This window comes from Lutra lutra, chromosome 9, assembly GCF_902655055.1.
Source record: "Lutra lutra chromosome 9, mLutLut1.2, whole genome shotgun sequence".
NCBI lineage: Eukaryota > Metazoa > Chordata > Mammalia > Carnivora > Mustelidae > Lutra > Lutra lutra.
The window spans coordinates 134756247-134773370 of NC_062286.1; positions in this window are offsets into that span (position 1 = coordinate 134756247).

Consider the following 17124-nt stretch of genomic DNA (forward strand, 5'->3'; position numbering starts at 1 on the left):
ATTTCCCTTCCATCTTCTGGCTCTTCCTTGAGACCATGCATGAGTGACTCACACGGTATGGCCCCCATCCCTGAGACACTTAGCGGACACACAGAATGTGCCATGTGCTTTCAATTAATGAATGGTATTTACATTATTGGGGAGCGGGAGGCAGGACTGTGGGGTGAGAAGAGTGTTATTGACAAATATTTAGAGGAAGTCTCGAAAGTATCGTTCGAAGTGGTATTTATAAAATTAGACTTTTTTGCAAGAAATATGTGGGGTGGGGCAGTGGAGAGAAAAAAGGGGGAGGAGGTGGGAGAGGTGGGGGAGAGAGGGAGGGAAGGAGGAAAACTGATTGGTCTAAGGGGGTTTATAATGGAGATACACATTCCAGGATGATAATAATAAAGGATTAATAAGAGCAAAGTATACTTTTTTTCTTCCTCTGGAAAGATCATCGATTCTAAGAAGAATGTGGAGTTTTTTGACCTTTAAAAAAAAGATCTCCATTGCCAAGTTCATTGTGCAGTGTTTAGAGTGACTGTTCAGTTCGCCCGGGACTGTCCTGGTTTCTGGACTGAAATCTCACGTCGTGGGAATCCTAACGTCCTGGGCAAACTGGAAGTGTCCGTCACCCCATGGCAGATGACTATGGCTCCCACGCAAATTACATGAGTTTTTGGCCATTGTTAATTCTCTTAAGTTTTGCAACGTTGGATTGTTCACTGTTAATTGGCTTGTTTGATTGTTAATTGGCTTGTTAATTGATTGTTAATTGGCTTTATTAACTAGGAAAGCTGGTGCGTCTGCGTGTGCACGCGCGCTCACACCCAGACACTTAAATACATAGATGTATGTATTTTGATCAGTTTGAGATTCCAGTAAGAATCTTTGATTAAGGTCACCGGGAGGGCTTAGAATTTTGATGGAAAAATCATAATAGTGCTTAGAAGTTCAGGAAATGTGTTCCTTTCCTGGAGTTGAGATTAAACATAATATAATGCAGATGCCGTGGGATACAGAGCCCAGATGACAAATGTTTTATAACAGGGACTTAGGGAATGGAGAAAAGTAAGAGATACATCGCTTCCAAGGCCTTCGTTGAGAGCCGCAAAGCACTCATAATGCTGTATGTATAATTTGGCAGGAGAAAGGTGAGATATGTGTGTGTGTATTAGTATTGTGTATTTTTCACAGGGTCCATCTGGATTTACAGTGGCCTTATTTATAACTCATTCGCCTTACAAGAGAGTGAAATGGAACCTCATTTGTGTAACTAATTTCAGATTCTGCTCTAAATTTGCCCATTGCGACCACTCTTCAGGTTTTTTGCATTAAAAAAAAAAATTGGTCTTTGGCAACCCTCACTATTTTTCAAAGTCACCAGAAAATCTCCATTGTTTACCTTCATAAGAAATGGTGATTCGTATTGGAATTACCATGATGTTCAAAGCCTTCAGAGCGGGAATAGAGACAAGACTTTCTTTTGCCTGAAACATCTACAAAGGTCTTGCATTTGGGGTTTACGTTGAGGATCCCAAATCCAAATGGGGAAGTGTAATTTGGATTTGATCTCTCTTGAAACTTTTACAATAAAACTCCCCCTTTGGTCTGCCTACTGAACATGAAAAATGGTGCTTCTTTGAACTGCAAATGATTCTTTTTGCCCAAATTTAGAGAGAGAACAATGATAAGGGATGTTCATATATATATGTGTGTGTGTGTGTGTGTGTGTGTGTGTGTAAAATGTCTTGGAACAGAAGAATATGAATGTCATGAGGTATCCGACCTGCCTGACCTCTGTGACACCAGCCCCACAGCCGGGGTAGGGGGGACGGTCTGTTCTAATACAGCTGATAGGACATGCAGATGGCTTTGCACTTAATAAGCGAGCTTAAGTACAGTGTTGCTGAGAAATGAGATTGATCGTGATGAGAGAAATAAAAATTTAAAATATCCCTTGGTGGGGAAAATTTTTCTTTTTATTTCTGCATTTGAATCTTCTAAATACTGTAACTTTTGGGGGAAAGTTATTGAGACATAAAAGGAATATTTGAACGGCTTTGGAGTTTATGATAACCACAGTATAATACATTATCTTGAAAGCCTTTATAGTATGCAGTTACAAACTTCCAGGAAATCTATTAAAATGCAGCATTAATTAACATAAACTTTTTATAGTGTTACTAATATTCTGCAAACAACTAAGAGTTTAAAAGCCCTTCTTTACAGGCATTTCTTGCTGCCTGTACACCATGATGAGAGTGAATTATAGGGAATGCTAAAGGAAAGAAAGACATGAATTTTCACTAATTGTCCTGAATGGGACATTTACTTCAATATCAGCCTTGAATTTGCACAAGTGGAAAGACAAAATTTGCCAGGTTGCTTAGCATTCTCTATGTTTACTCAACTGACCATACGCAAAACACTGATGTTTCCATGCCCGTTCTCCCAAACGATGATCAGTAACTTCTTTAAAATACCTTTAGACATCAAAGCAGCTCCTTGAATTCTGTGCGCCGGAGTGTGGCTGTGTCTTCTTCCCTCAGGTTTGCCACGTCACGGTCTTACTGTGCTACGGACTCCATTTAGACACTCAGGGATGTGTCAAGCCATCGCAGACACTGACGCAATATTTTTATTTTTTGATCTGGTTCTGGGTTGCACTGGCAGATCTCCCAGACCTGAGTCGTGACCTTTCTTTCAGAGATGTTTTTCATTTCTGTTTTGAATCCCAAAGGGGAGGAGGCATTTCAATATCTATGCCCAAAGGGCGACACTGTCTCCACGCGGGCATGGAATGAAGATGAGCCGGTCCGGAATGATCCGGCCCTAATTGCTTCCCACCACCCAAGCTTTGTTGTGTCTGCTCAGACACGAATCCTGCCGGCGTCCTTAGTGTCCTCCACGCCACGGGCTGTCCTCTGTGAATCTGGTGCTGTGATTCTGGCCAGAGGCTCCTTATTTTCCTAGGTCTTTGGTGTCATCGGGATAAGACTGATGATCTTTCTATTTGAGTACCTTTTCCAAACTACACTCTCGCTTTTCTCTTTGAAAAAAAATTTTTTTTTTCCAGGTCTCTTCCTTTGGGCTGTAGAATCCTTCAAAAGTCTCTTGCCATTCTGCCTTTCCCTGTTCCTTCCTCGCTCGATTCTAAATCCATAAGGGACCGAGATTCTACCAGACGGATCATGAAAACACGTAACTGTGCATATACGTTGTTCTCCATGTGTGTTTCTGCCATGAAGTCTTTTGCTTATCTACATAATAGACATTTATTATGTGTGTCCTACGTGCCAGGTATTGTGGATGTGCTGGTGGTCATGACTGATGAGTGTCCTCCTGGAGCTTGTCTTCTCCTGGGGACAGCCACGCAGAGGGCAAGCAAATAAATGAATAACAAAGTGTTAAGTCCATCCAGGAAAAACACCGATGATGTAACTGAATGTGGCTGGTAGGGTGCTTGAGGCAGGGTGGCGAGGGACATCTTCTGCAGAGGGGCCCCGTCATAGTCACAATGTGAGGAATGAGAAGCTTGTGATGCCCGGAGCTGGGACCAGTGTTCCTGGCAAATGGAGCGGCAGGTGCCGTGGTCTCGTGGGAGCTCTCTTGATATGTTTTGGTAAGAGTGCTCAGGCCTGTGTGGCTGGAACAGGGTGAACCAGGATGTTGGAGAGGGGGGAGGTAAGCAGTGTCTATGGTAAGAACATCTACCCTTGATCAGTGTGGGCATTTAAAATGCATTGCCTCTATACCTTGCCGGGAGAAGATCATTATCACATTTAACAGGGCATTAATGAACTGGAAGTTCAGAGAGGTAATGTGACCTGCCCAGGGTCACACAGCTCCTAAGTGTCAGAGCTGGAGTTCACATGTCCATCTGTCTGATTCCAATATTTGTTCAAAAAATATGTATTGAGTACGTAACTATGTGCCTTGTACTTTGCAGGAGTTGAGGATAAAGGAGTGGACAGAATAAAATTCTTATCCTCCTGGGGCTCGCTTCCAGTAGAGAACTGACTGTATAGTTTGTCAGATTGTGGGACATGCTGTGTAGAAAGATGAACTGGGGTAAAGCTAGGAGGGGAAGCCACGGGACTGGCGTTGCTCTGTTACATAGGATTTTTAGAAAAGGCCTCAGGGAGAAGGGACTTCCCTGAGTCCAGAGATGAAGGACGTGAGAACAAGCCTTTGGGCTCTCCCTGAAGAGCAGTCCAGGCAGAACCAGCAGCAAGTGGGCACGTGCGTGGCCTATTGGAGGAGAAGCAAGGTTATCAGTGTGCTGGATTCCGAGCAAGAACAGGAAACTTGGTGTCCTATTATAAGAACTTAGGCTTTTCCTCTGAGCAAGATGGGAGTCATTGGAAAGTGCTGAAGAGGGGTGCCTGGGTGGCTCAGTGGGTTAAGTGTCTGCCTTCAGCTCAGGTCATGATCCCAGAGTCCTTGGATCGACTCCCCGTGTCGGGCTCTCTGCTCAGAAGAGTCTGCTTCTCCCTCGCTCTCTGCCCATTGTCCCCCCTCATGTCCTCTCACTCGCTCATTCGCTCAAATAAATAAAATCTAAAAAAAAAAAAAAAGAATTAAAAATAAAGTGCTAAAGAAGAGGAGGGCATGATAGGAATTTGGTTTTAATATGGTTTATCTGAAAACTGGATAAATCGTAGACTGTTGAGGTGATGGGGCAAATCAGGCCGGATATCATGGTGGCTGGGAGGAGGGTTGTGGCTGGGGCTATGGTGAGAAGGGGGCAGATGTGGGATATTTTTCAAAGTAGAGCCAACAGAAGTTGCTGTTGATTGGGCTGTTAAGTGTGAGACAAAGAGAAACTAAGGATGGCCACACCATTCTGAACAATGAGAAGGATGGAGTTACCCTTTATTGAAAGGGACAGAAATGACTGGGGATGGGCATATTTAGTGGGAAAAAGGTAGAGAGTTTGCTCGTCATCTTCTCATTTTACTCCACTTCTTTATTTATATTGTTATGGATCCCTCTCGTTTTTGCTAAGCAGCTCAACTGATGAGCGAACATTATGTGGGCAGAGGAGTGTCCACATTTTTCCTCTTTCTTAAAAAAAAAAAAAAGTTGGGCTTAAGACACATGGGGGATTGGGGCCTGTGGCCAAACCCAAGAGTGCACATCCCCAAGTGATAAAATTACAAATATTAAAAATATTTAAAAAATTAAAAAATTAAAAAATATTAAAAAAGGCAAGTATAACCATTTCAAGGTCAGATTCTCCCCCAAACCTACTAGTTTGGGAATCTGGTACTAAAGCTTGGAAGATTTGGGCATATCAGAAGGAAGTTTTATTTTGTTTTTCTAAGGAAATGTATCTGTAGTGTATCAGATATCTCTCCTACCCTCCTTTACCAGGTACTTCATTGGTGGGAAAAAAAGAATGGACAACCATTTGAAACTGGGGCAAGAACTAGCTGGAAGAAATACCTTAATTTCTTTGCCAGATATGGATCTTGAGATTTTGTCTCTTACTCTTTTCATGGACTCGTATCTTCATGCAGAAAACCGTTTGTGACTTCTGGAAAGCAGCCTTCATATTGTTTAGGTTCTAGTACAGGGAGAACAAGGAAGAAATGGAGAGGCATTTATGCAAACCCCAGAGTGTGTTCTGTCTGTGTCTAGGGAATGCTTGTTGGACTGTCTCCAAGCCAAGACTTGAAGGCCACGCTTCTCCCTGGAGGGTGATTCCTTGATATCACCCATGGCATCCAATGCCAAGGTTATGAAATCTGCTAGCAGAGCATTCCTGAAGGCCTGGCATGGTGAGCCAGTCTCTCCCGGGGACTCAAGGAGCTTCTGCTCTCTGGGTGGGACCCACCTCCAAAGGTTTTGGTGGGGCCGGCCAGCCAAAATAGTCTCCTACCACCATGTTTGGGAACTGAGAACAACCGGGACATAAGTCAAAGTGCATGGCCCCCAGTAAATTCAGCTTGCTGATATATTTAATTGGCTTGCATAGCAATTATAGAATTATACATATTTACAAAATTGCCCATGTGTCAATATTTAAAAAGTGGAAAATGTGACGCGAAGATGAGAATTTCTGGCTTCTGGAATTTGCACGCTCGGTCCATACAGGGCCATGTCTGCCTGGCCAAGGTTGGGAGAGAAACATCTACCCATTTGACGAAGAGCATGGTCTCTCTAGCTCATCTCTGCCCCTACCCAGCCGGCTCCACTCCACTGTTTCACCTGCCGGGACTCTTCTGGACAGTTGGGAGAGGACCCCAACGTATATATTTATGTGCGGTCTTGGCGGCTATAACATGCATAGCTCTAAATGCCTCTGATATCATCTTTAATTTAAAGAGCAGCCTGCCCTTTAGATAGTCGACTTCGGCTTTCTAAAACCAGAATTGTTAATTATCCTGGCAGCATTTTCTTTGTTTTAGACCCGATAAAGTCACTGTTAAGGGATATGATTATTTGGTGAGTGAATCTAATAGGTCCCCTTACCCCCCCTGCCTTTTTCTTTCCTTCTTTCTTCTGCACTATTTTCTCTTTACTCACACCCTCTCTGCCAACCAGCCCAACATACAAGAAGAAACCCTTCAGGTGTTTAAAGGAGCTGGAAAATATTCCAGGAAATGCTGAAAGTTTGCCATGTTGTCAGAGGATAAAAGCACAGTGTTCAATCCAAAGGCTTTGTGTAGTTTTTCCCTTTTCTTCCCTCAATGCAAGTTCCAAGTTAAAATTTTGGATGCTTATCTTCTCTACATTTTAATGAGAAGCTTTTGCTAAGGATTTTTTTTTTTAAAACAAAGGCACAAAAGTTTAAACCCTTTGCACAAGAGCAGTGTGTATTGAAGTGACATGCTGTTTTTATATTTTGAAAAACACCAGTGCTCAAGTAATCAGCAGGAGAGGGGATTTTGGATGACTAAATATGGAATATAATGCTCACAGGCAATAATTGTGTCTATTAGATATGCAAACCACACATCCTCCTATGGATTTTTTTTCTATCGCATCATTTCATATGGATAAGTGTGTAAGACTGGGTCTCTAGTAAACTTTTATGAGTTAGATCATTTTTTCCGGTGGTTTTTTGTTGTAATTACCAAGATGCGTATTGTAATTTCTGATTGATCTTCAATCAGCACTGCCTCGTAACACTTTATCTTGACAATTCTCTGCCTTTAGGTTTTAGTTATGTGGTGAATGATTTATCTGTAAACCTCCAGCATACTCAGGAGTGCTATGATCAGAGAGATCTGTTTGCGAGCGAGGAATGTTTCTTTTTTTTTTTTTAATTTTATTTTTTATAAACACATATTTTTATCCCCAGGGGTACAGGTCTGCGAATCGCCAGGTTTACACACTTCACAGCACTCACCATAGCACATACCCTCCCCAATATCCATAACCCCACCCCCCCTCTCCCAAACCCCCTCCCCCCATCAACCCTCAGTTTGTTTTGTGAGATTAAGAGTCACTTATGGTTTATCTCCCTCCCAATCCCATCTTGTTTCATTTATTCTTCTCCTACCCCCTTAACCCCCCATGTTGCATCTCCTCTCCCTCATATCAGGGAGATCATATGATAGTTGTCTTTCTCCGATTGACTTATTTCGCTAAGCATGATACCCTCTAGTTCCATCCACGTCGTCGCAAATGGCAAGATTTCATTTCTTTTGATGGCTGCATAGTATTCCATTGTGTATATATACCACATCTTCTTTATCCATTCGTCTGTTGATGGACATCTAGGTTCTTTCCATAGTTTGGCTATTGTAGACATTGCTGCTATAAACATTCGGGTGCACGTGCCCCTTCGGATCACTACGTTTGTATCTTTAGGGTAAATACCCAGCAGTGCAATTGCTGGGTCATAGGGTAGTTCTATTTTCAACATTTTGAGGAACCTCCATGCTGTTTTCCAGAGTGGTTGCACCAGCTTGCATTCCCACCAACAGTGTAGGAGGGTTCCCCTTTCTCCGCATCCTCGCCAGCATCTGTCATTTCCTGACTTGTTAATTTTAGCCATTTTGACTGGTGTGAGGTGATATCTCATGGTGGTTTTGATTTGTATTTCCCTGATGCCGAGTGATATGGAGCACTTTTTCATGTGTCTGTTGGCCATCTGGATGTCTTCTTTGCAGAAATGTCTGTTCATGTCCTCTGCCCATTTCTTGATTGGATTATTTGTTCTTTGGGTGTTGAGTTTGCTAAGTTCTTTATAGATTTTGGACACTAGCCCTTTATCTGATATGTCATTTGCAAATATCTTCTCCCATTCTGTCAGTTGTCTTTTGGTTTTGTTCACTGTTTCCTTTGCTGTGCAAAAGCTTTTGATCTTGATAAAATCCCAATAGTTCATTTTTGCCCTTGCTTCCCTTGCCTTTGGCGATATTCCTAGGAAGATGTTGCTGCGGCTGAGGTCGAAGAGGTTGCTGCCTGTGTTCTCCTCAAGGATTTTGATGGGTTCCTTTCTCACATTGAGATCCTTCATCCATTTTGAGTCTATTTTTGTGTGTGGTGTAAGGAAATGATCCAATTTCATTTTTCTGCATGTGGCTGTCCAATTTTCCCAACACCATTTATTGAAGAGGCTGTCTTTGTTCCATTGGACATTCTTTCCTGCTTTGTCGAAGATGAGTTGACCATAGAGTTGAGGGTCTATTTCTGGGTTCTCTATTCTGTTCCATTGATCTATGTGTCTGTTTTTTTGCCAGTACCATGCTGTCTTGATGATGACAGCTTTGTAATAGAGCTTGAAGTCCGGAATTGTGATGCCACCAACTTTGGCTTTCTTTTTCAATATTCCTTTGGCTATTCGAGGTCTTTTCTGGTTCCATATAAATTTTAGGATTATTTGTTCCATTTCTTTGAAAAAAATGGATGGTACTTTGATAGGAATTGCATTAAATGTGTAGATTGCTTTAGGTAGCATAGACATTTTCACAATATTTATTCTTCCAATCCAGGAGCATGGAACATTTTTCCATTTCTTTGTGTCTTCCTCAATTTCTTTCATGAGTACTTTATAGTTTTCTGTGTATGGGTTCTTAGTCTCTTTGGTTAGGTTTATTCCTAGGTATCTTATAGATTTGGGTGCAATTGTAAATGGGATGGACTCCTTAATTTCTCTTTCTTCTGTCTTGTTGTTGGTGTAGAGAAATGCAACTGATTTCTGTGCATTGATTTTATTTTATTTTATTTTATTTTTTTTAAAGATTTTATTTATTTATTTGACAGAGAGAGATCACAAGTAGACGGAGAGGCAGGCAGAGAGAGAGAGAGAGAGAGAGGGAAGCAGGCTCCCCGCTGAGCAGAGAGCGCGATGCGGGACTCGATCCCAGGACCCCGAGATCATGACCTGAGCCGAAGGCAGTGGCTTAACCCACTGAGCCACCCAGGTGCCCATCTGTGCATTGATTTTATATCCTGACACTTTACTGAATTCCTGTACAAGTTCTAGCAGTTTTGGAGTGGAGTCTTTTGGGTTTTCCACATATAGTATCATATCATCTGCGAAGAGTGATAGTTTGACTTCTTCTTTGCCGATTTGGATGCCTTTAATTTCCTTTTGTTGTCTGATTGCTGAGGCTAGGACTTCTAGTACAATGTTGAATAGCAGTGGTGATAACAGACATCCCTGCCGTGTTCCTGACCTTAGCGGAAAAGCTTTCAGTTTTTCTCCATTGAGAATGATATTTGCGGTGGGTTTTTCATAGATGGCTTTGATAATATTGAGGTATGTGCCGTCTATCCCTACACTTTGAAGAGTTTTGATCAGGAAGGGATGCTGTACTTTGTCAAATGCTTTTTCAGCATCTATGGAGAGTATCATATGGTTCTTGTTCTTTCTTTTATTAATGTGTTGTATCACATTGATTGATTTGCGGATGTTGAACCAGCCCTGCAGCCCTGGAATAAATCCCACTTGGTCGTGGTGAATAATCCTTTTAATGTACTGTTGAATCCTATTGGCTAGTATTTTGGCGAGAATTTTTGCATCTGTGTTCATCAAGGATATTGGTCTGTAGTTCTCTTTTTTGATGGGATCCTTGTCTGGTTTTGGGATCAAGGTGATGCTGGCCTCATAGAATGAGTTTGGAAGTTTTCCTTCTATTTCTATTTTTTGGAACAGTTTCAGGAGAATAGGAATTAGTTCTTCTTTAAATGTTTGGTAGAATTCCCCCGGGAAGCCATCTGGCCCTGGGCTTTTGTTTGTTTGGAGATTTTTGATGACTGTTTCAATCTCCTTACTGGTTATGGGTCTGTTCAGGCTTTCCATTTCTTCTTGGTTCAGTTGTGGTAGTTTATAGGTCTCTAGGAATGCATCCATTTCTTCCAGATTGTCAAATTTGTTGGCGTAGAGTTGCTCATAGTATGTTCTTATAATTGTCTGTATTTCTTTGGTGTTCGTTGTGATCTCTCCTCTTTCATTCATGATTTTATTTATTTGGGTCCTTTCTCTTCTCTTTTTGATAAGTCTGGCCAGGGGTTTATCAATCTTATTAATTCTTTCAAAGAACCAGCTCCTAGTTTCGTTGATTTGTTCTATTGTTTTTTTGGTTTCTATTTCATTGATTTCTGCTCTGATCTTTATGATTTCTCTTCTCCTGCTGGGTTTATGGTTTCTTTCTTGTTCTTTCTCCAGCTCCTTTAGGTGTAGGGTTAGGTTGTGTACCTGAGACCTTTCTTGTTTCTTGAGAAAGGCTTGTACCGCTATATATTTTCCTCTCAGGACTGCCTTTGTTGTGTCCCACAGATTCTGAACCGTTGTGTTTTCATTATCATTTGTTTCCATAAATTTTTTCAATTCTTCTTTGATTTCCTGGTTGACCCATTCATTCTTTAGAAGGATGCTGTTTAGTCTCCATGTATTTGGGTTCTTTCAAATTTCCTCTTGTGATTGAGTTCTAGCTTTAGAGCATTGTGGTCTGAAAATATGCAGGGAATGATCCCAATCTTTTGATACCAGTTGAGACTTGATTTAGGACCAAGAATGTGATCTACTCTGGAGAATGTTCCATGTGCACTAGAGAAGAATGTGTATTCTATTGCTTTGGGATGAAATGTTCTGAATATATTTGTGATGTCCATCTGGTCCAGTGTGTCATTTAAGGCCTTGATTTCCTTGTTGATCTTTTGCTTGGATGATCTGTCCATTTCAGTGAGGGGAGTGTTAAAATCCCCTACTATTATTGTATTATTGTCGATGTGTTTCTTTGATTTTGTTATTAATTGGTTTATATAGTTGGCTGCTCCCACGCTAGGGGCATAGATATTTAAAATTGTTAGATCTTCTTGTTGGACAGTTCCTTTGAGTATGATATAGTGTCCTTCCTCATCTCTTATTATAGTCTTTGGCTTAAAATCTAATTGATCTGATATAAGGATTGCCACTTCTGCTTTCTTCTGATGTCCATTAGCATGGTAAATTCTTTTCCACCCCCTCACTTTAAACCTGGAGGTGTCTTCGGGTTTAAGATGAGTTTCTTGTAGGCAACATATAGATGGGTTTTGTTTTTTGATCCATTCTGATACCCTGTGTCTTTTGATTGGGGCATTTAGCCCATTAACATTCAGGGTAAGTATTGAGAGATATGAATTTAGTGCCATTGTATTGCCTGTAAGGTGACTGTTATTGTATATTGTCTCTGTTTCTTTCTGATCTACTACTTTTAGGGTCTCTCTTTGCTTAGAGGACCCCTTTCAATATTTCCTGTAGAGCTGGTTTGGTATTTGCAAATTCTTTCAGTTTTTGTTTGTCCTGGAAGCTTTTAATCTCTCCTTCTATTTTCAATGATAGCCTAGCTGGATATAGTATTCTTGGCTGCATGTTTTTCTCATTTAGTACTCTGAATATATCATGCCAGCTCTTTCTGGCCTGCCAGGTCTCTGTGGATAAGTCTGCTGCCAATCTAATATTTTTACCATTGTACGTTACAGACTTCTTTTCCCGGGCTGCTTTCAGGATCTTTTCTTTGTCACTAAGACTTGTAAATTTTACTATTAGGTGACGGGGTGTGGACCCATTCTTATTGATTTTGAGGGGGGTTCTCTGAACCTCCTGGATTTTGATGCTTGTTCCCTTTGCCATATTGGGGAAATTCTCTCCAATAATTCTCTCCAACATACCTTCTGCTCCCCTCTCTGTGTCCTCTCCTTCTGGAATCCCAATTATTCTAATGTTGTTTCGTCTTATGGTGTCACTTATCTCGAATTCTCTCCTCGTGGTCCAGTAGCTGTTTGTCCCTCTTTTGCTCAGCTTCTTTATTCTCTGTCATTTGGTCTTCTATATCGCTAATTCTTTCTTCTGCCTCATTTATCCTAGCAGTGAGAGCCTCCATTTTTGATTGCACCTCATTAATAGCTTTTTTCATTTCAACTTGGTTAGATTTTAGTTCTTTTATTTCTCCAGAAAGGGCTTTTATATCTCCCGAGAGGGTTGCTTTAATATCTTCCATGCCTTTTTCAAGCCCGGCTAGGACCTTGAGAATCATCATTCTGAACTCTATATCTGACATATTACCAATGTCTGTATTGATTAGGTCCCTAGCCTTTGGTACTGCCTCTTGTTCTTTTTTTTGTGGTGAATTTTTCCGCCTTGTCACTTTGTCCAGATAAGAGTATATGAAGGAGCAAGTAAAATACTAAAAGGGTGGCAAAAACCCCAGGAAAATATGCTTTAGCCAAATCAGAAGAGATCCCAAATCATGAGGGGGGAGAAAGGGGATAAAAAGGGGTTCAGAAAGAAAAAAAAAAAAGAAACTATTAAAAAAAGAAAGCCGATAAAAAATATAAAAAGGAAAATATATATATATGTATATATATATATATATTAGATAAACTATTTAAAAAACGCTAAAAAAGAAAACGGTAAAAGTTAAAAAAATTTAGCAGAAGAAGAGAAAAAAAATTGAAAAAGAAATAAAAAATTAAATTAACTGCAAGGCTAAAGAATCATGGGGAGAAAGCCATGAGTTCCATGCTTTGCTTTCGCCTCCTCTGGAATTCCGCCGTTCTCCTTGGTAGGTGAACTTGGTCCTGGCTGGGTTTCCCGTAGATCTTCTGGGGGAGGGGCCTGTTGTAGTGATTCTCAAGCGTCTTTGCCCCAGGCGGAGTTGCACCGCCCTTACCCGGGGCCGCGCTGAGTCATCCGCTCGGGTTCGCTTTCGGGAGCTTTTGTTCCCTGAGCGCTTTCCGTAGAGTCCGGAGGACGGGAATGAAGATGGCGGCCTCCCGGTCTCCGGCCCGGAGGAGCCGAGAGCCCGGGGCCCCACTCCTCAGTGCGCCCCCAGAGAACAGCGCCCAATGACTCCCGTCACTCTGGCCTCCGGCCGCGCTCCGAGCTGACCGCGCCTGCGACCGGTTCAAGGCGACCCCGAGCTGAGAGTCACTCCTCGGCTCTGTCTCTGCAGCCGGCTTCCCCGTTCTAATACCGGTAAGCTCTGCGACACTCAGACACCCCCGATCCTTCTGCGACCCTGCGGGACCTGAGGCCGCGCTGACCCCGCCTGGGCTTCACCCCGGTTAAGCCTCTGGAGCGATGTCCCTCAGCGGAACAGACTTTTAAAAGTCCTGATTTTGCTCCGTTGCTCCGCCGCTCGCCGGGAGCCGGCCCCTCCCCCCGCGGTCTATCTTCCCGTCGCTTTGGATTCACTTCTCCGCCAGTCCTACCTTGCAGAGAGTGGTTGATTTTCTGTTTCTAGAATTGCTGTTCTTCTTCTCTTCGATCTCCCGTTGGATTTGTAGGTGTTTGCAATCTTTAGATAAGCTATTTAGCTGATCTCCCGCTACCCGAAGTAGTCTCAGCTGCTACTTCTCCGCCATCTTGACTCCTCCCTCCGCGAGGAATGTTTCTAAAGCAAATAATATTAAGGTTGTTTCTGCAAGTTAGTCACATTGACCCTGGTGGGAGGGACCTGCCTTTACAGCGGTTCTATGTATAGTTAAATCTTAACTTTCCAGTTTATTTCACATCTCTCTTCCCACTGGGCTGTCATTTCTCTTAGAGCAGGAATCATGCCTTTGGGTGGTGGTTTTTTTTTTTCCCTTAAAGAAATTTTTTTTTTAAACTGTGGTAAAATATCCATACCATAAAATTTATCATGTCGACCATTTTTAAGTGTATAGTACAGTGGTGTTAAGCACATTTACATTGTACAAGCATCACCACCATCCCCCTGCAGAGTGGTTTTTTCCTTTTTTTAAAGACTTATTTATTTGTTTGAGAGCGGGCACAAGTGGGAGGGGCAGGGGGAGAGGGAGAGAATCTTTTTTTTAATTTTTAAATTTAAAATCAATTAATTAACATATATTATTTGTTTCAATGGTACAAGTCTGTGATTCATTAGTCCCATATAATACCCAGTGCTCATTATAACACATACCCTCCTCAGTGTCCATCACCCAGTTATCCCATCCCTCCATCCTTCTCCCCTCCAGAATCCCCAGTTTGTTTCCTATGATTAAGAGTCTCTTGTGGTTTTTCTCCCTCTCTGGTTTCATCTTGTTTCATTTTTCCTTGTCTCCCCCTGTGATCCTCTACCTTGTTTCTTAAATTCCACATATCCATGAGATTATATGATAAATGTCTTTCTCTGATTGACTTATTTCGCTAAGCATAATGCCCTGTAGTTCCTTTTATGTCGTTGCAAATGGCATGATTTCATTTTTGATGGCTGCATAATATTCCATCGTATGTGTGCACCACTTCTTCTTTATCCATTCATCTGTTGATAGACACTTGGGCTCTTTCCATAGTTTGGCTATTGTGGACATTGCTGCTATAAACATTGGGGTGCATGTGCCCTTTTGGATCACTACATTTGTATCTTTGTTGTAAATACCCAGTTGTGCAATTGCTGGGTTGTAGGGTAGCTCCATTTTCAACGTTTTGAGAACCTTCATACTCTTTTCCAGAGTGGCTGCACCAGCTTGTATCCCCACCAACAGTGTAGGAGGGTTTCCCTGGGAGAGAGAGAATCTTAAGCAGATTCCCTGCTGAGTGTGGAGCCTGCCATGAGGCTCGATCTTATAACCCCCCAATCCCACCAAGAGTCCAGTGTGCAACCGTCTTGCCACTAAGGCGCCCCGCAGAGTGTTTTCATCTTCTCAAACTGAGCCTCTGCCCCCATGAAACAGTAGTTCCCATTCCCTCGTCCCCCTAGTCCCTGGCAACCACACTCCTATTCCCCGTCCTGTGCATACGACTGCTCTAGGTCCCACGTAGGAGTGACTCACAGGCTACTTGTCCTTTTGCCATTGGCTTATTTCATTTAGCATATGCCTTCTGGGGCCATCCGTAGTGCAGCCTGTGTCAGAATATGCCTGTTTTTATAACCACATACGTAGAATCTAGCTCAGTGCTTGGATCCTTATGGGTCACTGTAGACAACAATACATATTTGTTGAATGAATGCATGAAAGAAGGAAGGAATGGGTCAGCCACCCTAGATGCCTCTTCCTGGCCTCAGGACCAGACTCCAGTAGGTTCTCAACAGCTCTTCGAGGTATAAAAGAGTGACCTGTCTTCCTGTCTGCCCAAGCTGATCCCAAAGAACAATTGAGATATGTTTTGCAATATGAAAAATTCACATTTTCCCTTGCACGTGTTGCTTAAATCCCACATACAAAATACAACTCTGTGGCATATTTTCTTGGGCTTGTAATTTAGGTTGCTTTGTGCTGGCTGCTAATTAACCAGTTGGTGATGCCCTGTCTTTTCATCTGCCTCTGAGCTTGTCAGGAGTCACTGACAAGCCCAGCGAAACTGGGGGGCACTCTGATAATTAAGGTTTGGAGGGCTTCTTACCGACCCCATCATGTACCAATCGCTTTCTCTGCTTCGACTGATGGGTAGCTGACATATGACAAAACAGTGGCCTTGTCTTATATACACAGCAGCAGGACACTTTCCCACCTTTTAATGGCTGAGCGAATTTCATCCCAGGCAACTCTGACAAAATGAAAGTGTATTGTCAAAGTTGTTTGTGAAGATGACTGTGTTTAGAAAGAAGAAAAGTCTTGATACATTCGGAATTCTCTTTCTCACACACACACGCGCGCGCGCACACACACACACGCACACACACGCGCGCGCGCGCGCGCACACACACACACCGGTCTGCATGTTTAACCTCTAAATGCAAAATGTAAACTATGCAAAGTTTTATTTGAATGTTTCAATGGTATAAGGAGAAGTGGTTTGGTGTTCTGTATTCTTCTACAATATTCACACTCACAGTCACTTGAGCCGGGCTCTTATCTTTAAAGAAACAAGACGGATAGAGGGGTGTTTGGCAGTTTCTCAAAACTGGTAAGATCTTAATGTGCAGGGTCTGAAGGTATAACGTAAAATCATCAAATAATTGCAGGTCATAAGTTGGGGGCTCTCTATGCCTCTACTGATGCTTCCCGGCATCTTTCTTCCCTTAAATCCAGTGTGGTTTGGGATCAGCCCCAGCTCCGGCAGCCTTGCCAAAGACCTACTGGGTGAATCTGGGTGTTAACCAAAGTTGCAGGGGATTCATATACCCAGGAAAATTTGAGAAGGCCTGGTATAAATCCTTTCTCTGGTTCTCTGCCTTCACTTTACTCTTATTCAGCTCAATTCTGTGGGCCTTGGGCATGGACAAACAAAAACACCAAAAAGTACTTGGTGATTTTCATGAGCCATCAAGATTGAGAGCCACTGGGGCCCCTGGGTGGCTCAGTGGGATAAGCATCTGCCTTTGGCTCAGGTCATGATGCCAGGGTCCTGGGATCGAGCCCCAGCTTCTCCCTCTGCCCCTCCTCCCACTTGTGCATGCGTGTTTTCTCTCTCTCTCTTTCAAATAAATAAAATTAAAAAAAAGATTGAGAGCCACTGACATAGGTCCCATAATTGCCATCAGCATCTAAGGGAAGGGACCTTGCGTGTTCTGTTCTTGCTTAGGATGGCACTTGGAACACAGTGTCAGGTTATTTATTTGTTGAATGGATTGTTATGCAGAAACCAAGGCTTAGATAGAGTATTCCGTATTCCTCTTATAGTCACACGGTCATTCATTCCTTCAACAGACATCTCTGTTGGTAAATATGGTGGCACAGGTGACAGAGGCAGGCACCAAGACGGAGATTGGGGTTCGAGGTGTTTCTTTGGACTCCACATCTGCTGAGGGA